General features: G+C 42.8%; 1 protein-coding gene across 1 annotated transcript in view; it reads left to right on the forward strand.

The window, feature by feature from the left end:
* The first annotated feature begins 3934 nt into the window (after positions 1 to 3934).
* The window catches only part of LOC138741678 (uncharacterized), an 85796-nt gene continuing 76714 nt past the window's right edge, over positions 3935 to 13016 (forward strand). Inside the window, exon 1 of the mRNA XM_069896015.1 lies at positions 3935 to 4019. The gene's annotated coding sequence lies outside the window, so the exon portion shown is untranslated. The remainder of the gene's footprint in view (positions 4020 to 13016) is intronic.

The raw sequence follows: 13016 nt of genomic DNA on the forward strand, positions 1-13016 counted from the left end.
AACAACAGGTAAGGAGCAATGCTTTGGCTCTTACACTGGTCCCTAATAAGACAGTATGGATATAATTACAATAATTACTATCATAAAGAAAAACAAATACACAGAATATATCACTATAATAAACAATTAACTATGTAACATTTAAAACGTTACCCCCACTCTGCAGTCCATGTAGTAGGCAAAGTTCAAACACAAAATTCCAAAACATAAAGAAAGTTTGTACTTTTTATAGTTACTCCAACTTCTGTAGAATCATTGAGTAACAAATGTCTACCAGTAAACCTCACATCTTCCTCAGATGGAAATGACATGGCTCCCCTTATGAGTTAAACCGAGGTACGTCAGCATATTGTTTGGATTTCTTCCTTTTTTCAGCATTCCACTTCTCATAGTAAGCATTTGATCTTTCAGAACCAGATTTTGAAGATTCTCTTGATTTCAATGAACAATTCTTCTTCATCTTCTCTGTAAAAGGTTTGCTCATATTTTTCTTTCCCGCAAATGGTCATAGATAAGGTAAATTTTTAAAGACATAATTCTTCAAACTCTCAATGGCCATAACATTTGTTGAATACTTCTGTAAAGAAGTAGACTGGTTCCACTTATGGCTCCTATAGATTTCTTTCACTGGAATTGCAGCCTTTTCGACCACTGACTTCTACTGCTTTTTCCTGCATTTTCAGATCCAATTTTACAACCTCCAATTCAGTCTCACTTTCTGACTGTTTATTTTGAAGCCTTTTAAATCTTGATAAAATGAAATCTCTTTCCTCATTAACTGTATTCATTTCTTCAGCAGTTATTCTTTTCTTCCATTCTCTGGTTTTGTGAATTCTATCTACAATTAAATCTCTATACTAGTCAACTGCTCTCTGGACCTTTCCTTTGGTCAAAACTGAAGAATCATTGTATTCATTTTCATCTTTTTGAAATACAGTTTTGCTTTCAAATGCAAAGTTAAAATATTTCTGTTCACTGTTTTCATGATTATCCAATATTTCCAAGTCCTTTTTCAACATTTCGTTCTCTGAAGGCAATGCTCCTTTATTCCATCAGTGCAATTTTCTGCATTCTCCAGTTTTGCAGTATGTTGTGAGGGCTCATTGACCTTGTCTGCTGTAACCTCTCGGCTAAAGATACTTTCAGATTTGTTCTCAGTCATTTGTTATAGTTCTGCCTCAGATTCAATTACATAGGAATGATCACATCTCTAATATCTCATTTGTCTTTTGTCGATAAAAATAATTCCTTTAATATTGGTTTAGATGCCTTTGATTTATTTTCACATTGATCTTTCTTTTCTTGTTCTTATTTAGTCTTTCGATTCTCATTGCTCATCAAGTTTCATAATCGAAATTCTGTTGACACTTGTCGCTAACTGTTCCTGAGCAATATCATTCATTCTTTCTAATGATCCATTGATTATCCACCCAAGCCTAGTTCTAATAGTGCAAGGTCCATCTCTCTCACTCTAGATCCAGAGCCTTAAATCTAAATAAATTAGCATCTCTATCTTAGTTATCATCTGATATATAAACTTTCCTTAGACCACTGATCCACATCATCTTGATGTGGGCTATTTCCTTTATGCACAGGCATAGTCTTCTGTGTGTATATGTCAGGAAGATCATAAACATCGTTGATGTAACCCTGAAACCTCTAACTCTGAAACCATATTAGCTTCAACAAGCTTTTTTGTCCCAGGGGTTCCAATCTTTGTCGTTTTTTCCTTCAAGCTTAAGCCTTTTCATATGCCCCACAGTGCAAAATGATGAAGTGCTTCCTAGGTGAAGAAATACAAGTATATTTACTGTTGCATACCAGTTCTTGGCCTTGACATATACAGGCACTATTGAAAGTTTGCAGTTATCCTTATCAGTCCTAGTAAATCTACTTGTCTGAACACTTTTTTGCTGCTTCCTTTTTCTGTTCCTTGTTTCTTTGGTGAAAAGGTGGCATCTTTCTATATTTTGTCTGAAGTTTGCAAAATCTTGTTCTCCATGAATCCTTCAGATTATAAGGCAAGTTGCTTGAGATATATTAGAAAGTAATTCAAGCTCACACATGCGGTCAATCTCTTCCATGTCATTACAATATCCTCTTAAAAAGAGGATGTATGCTTGTAAACCCTTTGCATCCTCTGATTTTATTGATGGCCATGAAAATGCCATATCTATAAGGCCTTTGCAATTTTATGCTCATTGCCTTCCCCTTAGAGAATCCCCTTTCTGGATATATATGCAGGCAAATCCTCACCAGTTTATTTGGCTGTTCTCCCGTCTATTGTCCAGGTAATCAAGAATATCTCCGGCATTTTTATTGTTACACTTTATATTATGTTCAAAAGATTTAATGAATGATTAATACTGAAGTGGATTTCCATTAAATAATTGAATCTCCTTCCTGGGTAAGGAATAGAGACCTTGTTGCTGCATCAATAAAGCAGTAATTTCATTTTGTTTTGTTCACCATGGTTTAAACCAGTTTTTATGACCTGTCTGTGGTGAATAGAATTTTGGCTGCATAGATTGAAATCTGCTCATAACTCTGTCTCAAGCAGTAATTAGTGGTGTTTGAGCCCCAGCAACACCATGCTTGGGGAGGACTTGACCATGTATATTCATGCCTTGTGACCGTGATACAAAAGGCTCTGCCTTAGCATCAAATACTCTCATTTCACATGACGACTTCCCACCATCAGACTTCCTACGTAGGTCGCTTCGAGCAACAGATCCTTTTGAACTTGTCAGCACCGTCACCAGCCTTTTTAGCAATAAGACGATCTCAGATCCAATTGGTCCATTTTTCTTCTCAGTTCCAACTGCTGCTTCCTGAGCATCTCCTCCTGTTCTATTTGCTGCTTTCTTCGCTGCTCCTCCTCTTCCACTAATGCACATCTTGATCTTCAAGAGTGGCCAACTCAGCATGAGCCTTCATACAATGTGATGAAGTACTTTGAAGCATAGGAAGCCCCAGAGCCCACCTTGGGACTTCTTTTGCTTCCAACATTTGACACCCGACATTCTGGATTTATCTCTGGTTGCTGCCCTTATATCCGACTCCCCTTCAAACTCGAACCGTACCACCTCTTCCCTTTCGTCCTCTTCTTACTTTTGTCACCTGTTGGCACAGTTCTTTCTTAAGATCTGCCCTCTTCCAGGTTTCAAAACATTGCCCCTCAACAGCAATGCTGGCAGCAGCTGCGGCCATTTTGCCCGTCGTGTCCTTCTAGCTCGAGCACGCACAACACAGGCCAATGGACCAGCAGCAGCACAGGTGGAAGCTTCAATGAACAAAAACGACGAGAATATCCCTGATTTTTAAGAAATGGCTTCACCCACGTGTTAACTTCTCACGAGTGAGAAGTTTCGTATTCTTTTTCAGGCGGATTGCAAACTGCCACTCCACGTTTCATATTATTTTCATTATCACCCCAAAACAAGAAGGGATTATTTTCTATTTTCCATTTGAACAATTAATTTGTCGACGTAGCACAAAAGATTTCTGTTGACTTAAGACATTGCAACTTCGATCCAGTCTCAATAGTCGCTTTGGGGCTAAAATAGGTGTTTGCATTTGCCACACGTTTTCAATTATTTCCAAAACGTTCAAATGTATTTAAATCCTTTATTTATAACACACAAACTTGCAAACTTCTTTACTGTTCTATGAAAAGTGGTTGACTCTTAGTGCAAACGTTAACGTCGTTCAACGATTTTTAACGTGTAAAGGATGTTGAACAATCTTTAATGTTCTTTTAGGACGGTTAAATGCTCCAAGGTTGTTCAATGCTATTAAACATATTTTGACAGAAACTGTCGACACCCAACTTACCCGTCGCCTGGATCTTCGCTGCCGCCGGCTCCTGCCGGCGCCGCGCCAACTGCGCATGTGCAACCGTGCTCCTCGTCTTCGCGCATGCGGCCGCCGGCACCCACCGACCTGGCCGCGCACAGCCGACTCCCCTCCGGGACGCCGCCGATGCCCGCGGGAACGAACGGGACGTCGCCCAACATCAGGTCAGGAGCGAGCCTTTGACTCTGACGTGGGCTTCATTGCTGTTCGGGGCCAGGTGATATTTCGGGGTATGACGAGTAAGGGCAAGATGGCCATGACCCAGGGCTTGGAGGGAAGGAGTTAATTGGGAAGAGTGGGGCTCAGTTCCATGTTGCATTTGGATACAACTATCTTGCACAGAAGTCCCATCTAATGGGGCACGAAGTGAACATGTCTGTTCTGTTTAGTTCACTGTCAGCGCCGAAGGAACATGGCACAATTTACCATGCAGCATTCTAGAGGTGGAAGATTGAACAATGATTGGAAGCACTCAATTGAATTTCGAAAACTGTGTGAAACCACAGAAATGCTCGCTATAATGTTTCTCACTGGCAGATCAATTTTGAGTCCAGTTGCATTCCAGATCCAATCTCTTTGCTTTTTGCCAGCTTTACTGTTTCTTTGCAGTCCTTCCTTGTTCTTCTTCTTATCTTTGGCTTGGCTTCGCGGACGAAGATTTATGGAGGGGGCAAAAAAGTCCACGTCAGCTGCAGGCTCGTTTGTGGCTGACCAGTCCGATGCGGGACAGGCAGACACGATTGCAGCGGCTGCAAGGGAAAATTGGTTGGTTGGGGTTGGGTGTTGGGGTTTTCCTCCTTTGCCTTTTGTCAGTGAGGTGGGCTCTGCGGTCTTCTTCAAAGGAGGTTGCTGCCCGCCGAACTGTGAGGCGCCAAGATGCACGGTTTGAGGCGTTATCAGCCCACTGGCGGTGGTCAATGTGGCAGGCACCAAGAGATTTCTTTAGGCAGTCCTTGTACCTTTTCTTTGGTGCACCTCTGTCACGGTGGCCAGTGGAGAGCTCGCCATATAATACGATCTTGGGAAGGCGATGGTCCTCCATTCTGGAGACGTGACCCATCCAGCGCAGCTGGATCTTCAGCAGCGTGGACTCGATGCTGTTGACCTCTGCCATCTCGAGTACCTCGACGTTAGGGGTGTGAGCGCTCCAATGGATGTTGAGGATGGAGCGGAGACAACGCTGGTGGAAGCGTTCTAGGAGCCGTAGGTGGTGCCGGTAGAGGACCCATGATTCGGAGCCGAACAGGAGTGTGGGTATGACAACGGCTCTGTATACGCTTATCTTTGTGAGGTTTTTCAGTTGGTTGTTTTTCCAGACTCTTTTGTGTAGTCTTCCAAAGGCGCTATTTGCCTTGGCGAGTCTGTTGTCTATCTCATTGTCGATCCTTGCATCTGATGAAATGGTGCAGCCGAGATAGGTAAACTGGTTGACCGTTTTGAGTTTTGTGTGCCCGATGGAGATGTGGGGGGGCTGGTAGTCATGGTGGGGAGCTGGCTGATGGAGGACCTCAGTTTTCTTCAGGCTGACTTCCAGGCCAAACATTTTGGCAGTTTCCGCAAAGCAGGACGTCAAGCGCTGAAGAGCTGGCTCTGAATGGGCAACTAAAGCGGCATCATCTGCAAAGAGTAGTTCACGGACAAGTTTCTCTTGTGTCTTGGTGTGAGCTTGCAGGCGCCTCAGATTGAAGAGACTGCCATCCGTGCGGTACCGGATGTAAACAGCGTCTTCATTTTTGGGGTCTTTCATGTTAGGGACAGACAAACTGCAGAGACTGCAGTTAACTGCAAATATCTCAGAGTATGGCCACGAGATTCTCTGGTACTGGTTCGCCTGGTTTTGCCTTCTTTCAGCACGAGAATGGTGGTCCTGATGAGCAGTATTCTCCTTCCCCACTGCAGTCCCATAGATGTTCTTGTAATTCTACATTCACACACAAACTTAACAGCTCACCTGAGCTTCCAAACTATTTAAACACTGCAGAACTTCAGCTGCATCTCACTCATTGTCACTGACTAGTTATAATTGAAGACAACGGGATCAGACTTGATGCAGACTTAATTAGTTTTTACTGATCTCTGTTTATCTCGCAAGGCCAGTATTTATTGGCTATCTCTAATGACATTGAGCCACTTTCTTGTAGTTCTACAATCTTTTGCTCCTGCTTGTGTTCAGAGTCTCAGGGTTTAGATCAAGTGACGATGAAGTGAAACATGTAAGTTTGCAGATCCTGTAACTGTAGCAAAAACATACAGTAAATGTTGGAGAAACTCAGCCGGTCTCGCAGCATCCATAGAAGGTAAAGATACATTACTGACTTGGGTCCGGTGTCGCAATCTGTTTGGATGCAGTTTGCTGTTCTAAGAAGGTCATGTGGTTTTGCAAGCAGAGAGAGAAAGAGGAGACCAAACAGGCTTTTGCTAAGAGAGTCAGAGAATCAGTTTTCTGCAGTGGCTCTTGGAGACTGCAGTATAGCAAGCTGGCACCTTGTTGAAACTCCATTTTTGAAGAAGGGTTGTGAGTTCTGAGTTCAGCCTGCTGAAAACCCTTGTGGTCCATACGAGAGGAAATGACTGGCTGGAGTGTTTCACCTGAAATAAGGGAAACAAAAGGAACTCTGTGGTGACCTACAGAAGAACAGGTTATCATTTGGAAAACCCTGATGGGGCAAGTTTCTTCGACATGACACTGAAGTGGCTGATTGGAGGGAATCAGTTTGTGTATGTCCAATGAGCAACAAATCTCTTTCTGAAACTGACAAGAACCTTCCTGAGCGGTAACCATTTAAGCACCAGAGCTTGGTGAAAATTCATAAATGTTAAATTCTGTGCACAGTATAAGAAATGCCTGATACTGGTAAATTTGGAGAAGTGAGATTGAACTTTTCTGAACTTATACACATAACATACATGTGTGCTTTGAATTAGAAGGGGGTTAAGTTAATAGCAATAAGTTAAAGTTTGATCCTGTTTTTATGTTTAAAGAAAATTAAAAGCAACTTTTGTTTAAGTAACCATTTGTGTTGGTGAATTTCGATTGCTGCTGGGCTTTGGGGTCCTCAGGGCTTGTAACACTACAATATCTTTCTGACTTATCAACCCTTAAATCATCACCCTTAAATATCACTAATTTGTCAGATTTTTAAAATTAAATCATGTTGACTTTGACTGACCATGATTTTCTACAACAGTACTCTGAATATTGAGTTCAAATAGTGTGTTGATAACTAATGCATTGACTACTGATCTATGCTCACCTATTTTCCCCTATTAGCACCTTGTATTCCGCATTGGCGGTCAATATCGATGTCTCCACTTTTTGGCTGCCCCCTCTGCCCCTCACCCCCTCCTGTTTTCCTTTATCTCTCTGGCCCTATTCTTTCTTCTCTTTTCCTTCCCTCACCCTCCATACCTGCTCATCACCCACATCTTCCTTCCTCCAACCCTTCATCCCTTCCCTTCCTACCTCCTCTCAGAGGACCTTTCTCAGCTGTCTGCCCCTTATCCCATCATCTCATAGTTTCTATATTTTAGTCTTCCCACTTGTATTCGTCAGTAACCTCCCAAATGGTATTCCTCCCCTCCTTGCCTCTCACTCTGTGAGTGTCTGCTTGGTTCTTGCTCTCATGAAGGGTTTTCAGTCTGAAACATTGTCCATCTATTCCCTTTTATGGATGCTGCCTGACCCACTGAGTTATAACCATAACCATATAACCATTTATGGAGCGGAAACAGGCCATGTTGGCCTTTCGAGTCCGCACCGGTTCACTGATTTTGTGCGCCCTCTAATGGTCCCATTCTTCTTCTTCTTAACCAGGGTCTCAATATCTCTTGAAAACCAAGGTTCCATACACCTTCTGTACATCTTACCTGTAATTCAGATCCTTTATATAAAAAAGTTAGACAGAGTTTAATTAAACAGGTCTTAGATAACTTGCAGAAGCTGAAATGCATGTTCATCCTCTAGAACTTTGTGTATTGCTCCAATTTTCCAGTATTTGCATACTTTACCTACTTTCTTCCCTCTCTTTTCTAAAATAGTAATTCTCAAAATGTTGTTTCTGTTTCTTTTCCCACAGATACAGCTCATCTACAGTGTGGTTCCTGCATTTTCTCTTTCTGCTTTAGATTTACAGAATCTGCAAGTTTTTTGATTTTCACAAATTTCACAGGATCCAGTAAATCCCCCAGTATCTGGCACCCATGAGAATTGGTAGAAGCCGGATAAGTGAATTTGCCATTTGTTTGAGATTGTGTTTTGTGTGGATTGCCGAACTAACTGCTGAGGGATGCCAATTTTTAATTTTTGTCTTTTTTACCGATTTATTTTCCATGATTTTTTTTTTTGCCAGTTTCTCAAGGTTACCTGTTGCTTGAATTCCGGATAATGGTGATTTTACGGCATTTGTTACTGTTGTTAGAGGATATGAGATGGAAACTAGGAGTGAGAGATAGTCCATTGGGAGTTGGGTTGGGGGAAATAGGAACCTTGTAGGGCTTTTCGGCCTGAAGGAAGCACTCCTACCATAAGGCAAAGGTACTTCCTTCATGGATGCAACCTTTTTGCCTGCTGCAGCCTTCAAATTTCCTGAGTTCTGGGATATACTGTCAAAAATCAAAGCAAGTGGATGATCACAATTTCTAGTTCAGTTTTTTTGTGATTTCATCTCATCAGAGCCTAACCTATTTATATTTGGCATTTAAGTACCAGCAATATATTCTAGAAGCTATCAGTTTAACCATTTCTTCTCAGAATTTATAAATTGCAAAAACATTCACCTTGGCCAGGCTCAAGAACAATTAATTTGGTTGAAAAGAAAAAGCTATATTTATCTCTAACTGCTATAAAAATAAGATGTCATGCTTGGTAGAAATAGTCCCCACAATTCCTTGTGTGATCCCATCTACCTGCTTTCACATGTGCAGCGTTTGACAAATGCAAATCTGGGTTCTTACTGATCTCCATGGGCCTCATTTAAATAATATAATTATTTAAGTTTTGCACACACTGAATTTCATAATTCTACTCTTTGTTCTCATCTCGACAAAGCAGGATATTATAGTGGGCCAATCGACTTCCATAAGGTCCATGATCCGCCTGTTCTTGGACAAGTTTGTGTGGCATGGGTTCTGCCAAGACGTTACCCTTTGGGCTCGAACCTGCTTACAGTGCTAGCGCACCAAGGTGCACCAGCATACCAAAACCCCCCCCTACATACTTTTGTGCCGGCACAACGCAGGTTCGAACATGTCCACGTTGACATCATCTGCCTTCTCCCAGTGTGCCAGGGTATGAGTATCTGTTCACGACCATCAACAGATTCACCCATTGGCCAGAAGCGCTACCCATGGCTGTGTTCAACACAGGGACGTGCGCCCGGGCTTTCCTCACCACCTGGGTCGCGTGTTGGGGAGTCTCGACCCACATCACATCAGACCGAGGAGTGCAGTTCACCTCCTCCTTCTGGTCCAACCTGGTGAAATTCTGCAGCAGCCAGGTCCATCATATGACGGCCTACCATCTGCAAGCAAATGGACTGGACAAACAGTTCCACCACCACCTGAAGACTGGGTTGAAAGCCCGACTGACTGGGCCAAACTGGATGGACGAGCTCCCGTGGGTACTGCTCGGGATCCGCACAGCACCGAAGGAGGACCTACCAGCATCGTTCGTAGAGATGGTGTATGGTGCACCGCTTTCCATCCCAGGGTACTTGCATTTCAACCCCCCCCCCATCCCACAGATCAGTGCATTAGATGACCTGCACAGGCTGAGGGAGCAAGTGGACAGATGACCCCCGCACCCCTCACCATCATCCTGACACGGCTTACCACCCAGCCATGTTCCAGCGGATCTGCAGTTCACCTACTATGTTTTCATACGCAGAGGACAACAAGGTAACCCCTACAGTGCCTGTACAAAGACCCCTTCAGGGTACTGTGGAAAGATGGCGTGCTGTTTACATTGGACATCGGCAGCCGAAGGACAGATTCACAGTTGACCGCCTCAAAGTCGCGCACCTGACTCTGACCTGCCGGCCCCAGACCCCCGGGTCAAGCACAGAGGTAGGCCACCCAGAGACTGTAAGACCACTCAGAGAGCAGCGGCGATGCTAGGGGGGTGGGGAGGGTGTAGTGGGCTGAATGACCACGTGAGTAAAGGGGCTGAATCGCCACAACACGCAGCCAGTCCAAGATGGCGCAGGCTCCCCTTCACTGCTGAGAAGGAGCCCGCACCTAGCACCATGTGTGGGCTAAGGAGCCCTCCAATTCCGTGTAGCGGCCTGTCTGCCGGAGAGTAACACCTCAATGAAATGACATCACTTTTGGAAGCCAGAAGGTTCATCACTGGAAGTGGTGGGCAAGCACAGAGACACAGCAAATTCAAACCAATAAAGTCATTCTTTGGGTCACCCCCATGCTGTGTGGACGTCTCTTTATTCGGTAGCATTGCTGCAACAGTCGCTGCAGTATGTTCTGCATAATAGCTCTGGTATCGTTTTACTTAAAACAAGAACATTTTTTTGATTGTAAAAAAGATTTTTCAGTTACTGGAAATCTGAGACAAGATGCAAATACATTGGAAACTCTCAGCAGATCAGGTAGCATCTATGGAGTAAGAAATAGAAATAACAATTTAGGTTGAGACCATTTATTCTTGTTGAAATATACTTCTGGCAGGAATCATTCCTTTAAATATCTTATATAAACTTCCACTGTATTCTTTTTAGAAAATGCCTCAATTATACAAAATCACAATTTTATATAGTCTTTTCCACTGTTATGGCCCACAGTGGAAACAAGTAATGCTTAGGTGTTCCCATGGTGTTCTACACATGCTCCTTAAACACTTGATAAATGGAATGATTCTGGCCTACTTGAATCTTACATCCCTTGCATTTATCAGTGTCAGCTGCAGTGTATGTGTATTGTCCAAAGATAATGGCAATAATAATTATTTGATATTGTACAATGCAAACAAAACCCACTGGGCAAGATGGAACAACTCCCTCCCAACATTCTTTCTCTCTTCTGGTTAGTTTTGCAATTCTTTTGGGAACACAGTTTTGTTCTCATTGTAATACCGGGATTAGGGTTTGGTCCAAGTGAATGTCTGATGATTATTGTAATTGGATACGAGAATGTTGGTGGAAGAATAATGTGCATAACTATAAATGGTAGGAATGGGTATCTGAATGTACTGTGACAGATATGAAAATTTGCAACAAACAGTCTGCCCTTACAATAAGAATAAAATTGGGATTATTAAGATTCTGCAATTCAGGTTAAATCAGCACGACATCCCTTCAAGGTTCAGCAGTAATTTTAGTAGAAAATGGAAAAGCCAGAGTTGGTAAATTGCATTTAGAAAAGATAAGTCATTGTGAATCTTAGATGGTTAAAAGCCTCTGAAAACGTTATTGGGAAATGTGCAGCATTTATTCCCTCCAGCTATTTGGAAGTAATTTAGGAACACATTATAAATACCCCTGTTGGAAATGTCAGGAAAGGAGGAGATTGTGCTTTCTTGCATGAATAATGAGCAAGGACATGCTGCTCCAGCCTAGGGCAGCCAGTACTGAAAGTAAATATCTCACAAAGCAAAAGTCAAGCTTCAGAATAGTTTTGTATTAATGCCAGAATCACCCTCTAGTTTGTCGTTCATTATATTAAAATAAAACCTCGGTGACATCAATTTGACCTTCAAACGATTTATCTATGTTTATTCTAGAATAGCACACAACCATTTCCATCCCTATATAAAGCAGTTCACCAAGGCAGTTTTTGGAAATGTATTCAAAGACTCCTAGTTTAACATTTAAAGCTACTTGTGAACATTTCCTCTTCTTCTAAATATTCTATTTTTCTGTTTCAGTCTGATTTTGAAGGAAGCTTTGTGCCAGTTTTTATATGCCCATGATTGGCACAATAGGTTTATCAGTGGGAGAATGAAAGGAAAGAATAATAAAGGATGTAAACCAATCCAGACTGCACTTTTTTTGGAAATTTCACCATAGGATTATATTACCCCACCCATGTGTACAAATGGAAATTCATTTACCCAAGAGTGACTATGAAACCATATACAGTAATTTGAAATTAGAATCTCAAAATAAAATCAATAATTGCAGGCAACATGACTCATTATGGGTGGTCTTCCATTATTGTTCTTACTTGTACTCCTCCATTTCACAATTAACAGTACAGTTTGAGCTGCTTTTCTATATTAAGCAACAAACACTATTGTTAATTTGAATATGAATAATATTTTTGCTGTATAATTTACAAAAAAAAAATTTTGGACATAGAGCATGGTAACAGGCACAGCAGCCAAACATCCCAATGAACGACAAACCCCCATAGGTTTTGAAAGGTGGGAAGAAACCCGAGTGCTTGGAGAAAATGCACATCGATACGGGGAGAATCTACAAACTCCTGACAGTGCCCAATTCGAACCGGGTTGCTGGCACTGTCTTTCTTTGGCTTGGCTTCGCGGACGAAGATTTATGGAGGGGGTAAAAAGTCCACGTCAGCTGCAGGCTCGTTTGTGGCTGACCAGTCCGATGCGGGACAGGCAGACACGATTGCAGCGGTTGCAAGGGAAAATTGGTGGGTTGGGGTTGGGTGTTGGGTTTTTCCTCCTTTGCCTTTTGTCAGTGAGGTGGGCTCTGCGGTCTTCTTCAAAGGAGGCTGCTGCCCGCCAAACTGTGAGGCGCCAAGATGCACGGTTTGAGGCGTTATCAGCCCACTGGCGGTGGTCAATGTGGCAGGCACCAAGAGATTTCTTTAGGCAGTCCTTGTACCTTTTCTTTGGTGCACCTCTGTCACGGTGGCCAGTGGAGAGCTCGCCATATAATACGATCTTGGGAAGGCGATGGTCCTCCATTCTGGAGACGTGACCCATCCAGCGCAGCTGGATCTTCAGCAGCGTGGACTCGATGCTGTCGACCTCTGCCATCTCGAGTACCTCGACGTTAGGGGTGTGAGCGCTCCAATGGATGTTGAGGATGGAGCGGAGACAACGCTGGTGGAAGCGTTCTAGGAGCCGTAGGTGGTGCCGGTAGAGGACCCATGATTCGGAGCCGAACAGGAGTGTGGGTATGACAACGGCTCTGTATACGCTTATCTTTGTGAGGTTTTTCAGTTGGTTGTTTTTCCAGACT

Source organism: Narcine bancroftii, chromosome 8 (assembly GCF_036971445.1).
Source record: "Narcine bancroftii isolate sNarBan1 chromosome 8, sNarBan1.hap1, whole genome shotgun sequence".
Classification (NCBI taxonomy): domain Eukaryota; kingdom Metazoa; phylum Chordata; class Chondrichthyes; order Torpediniformes; family Narcinidae; genus Narcine; species Narcine bancroftii.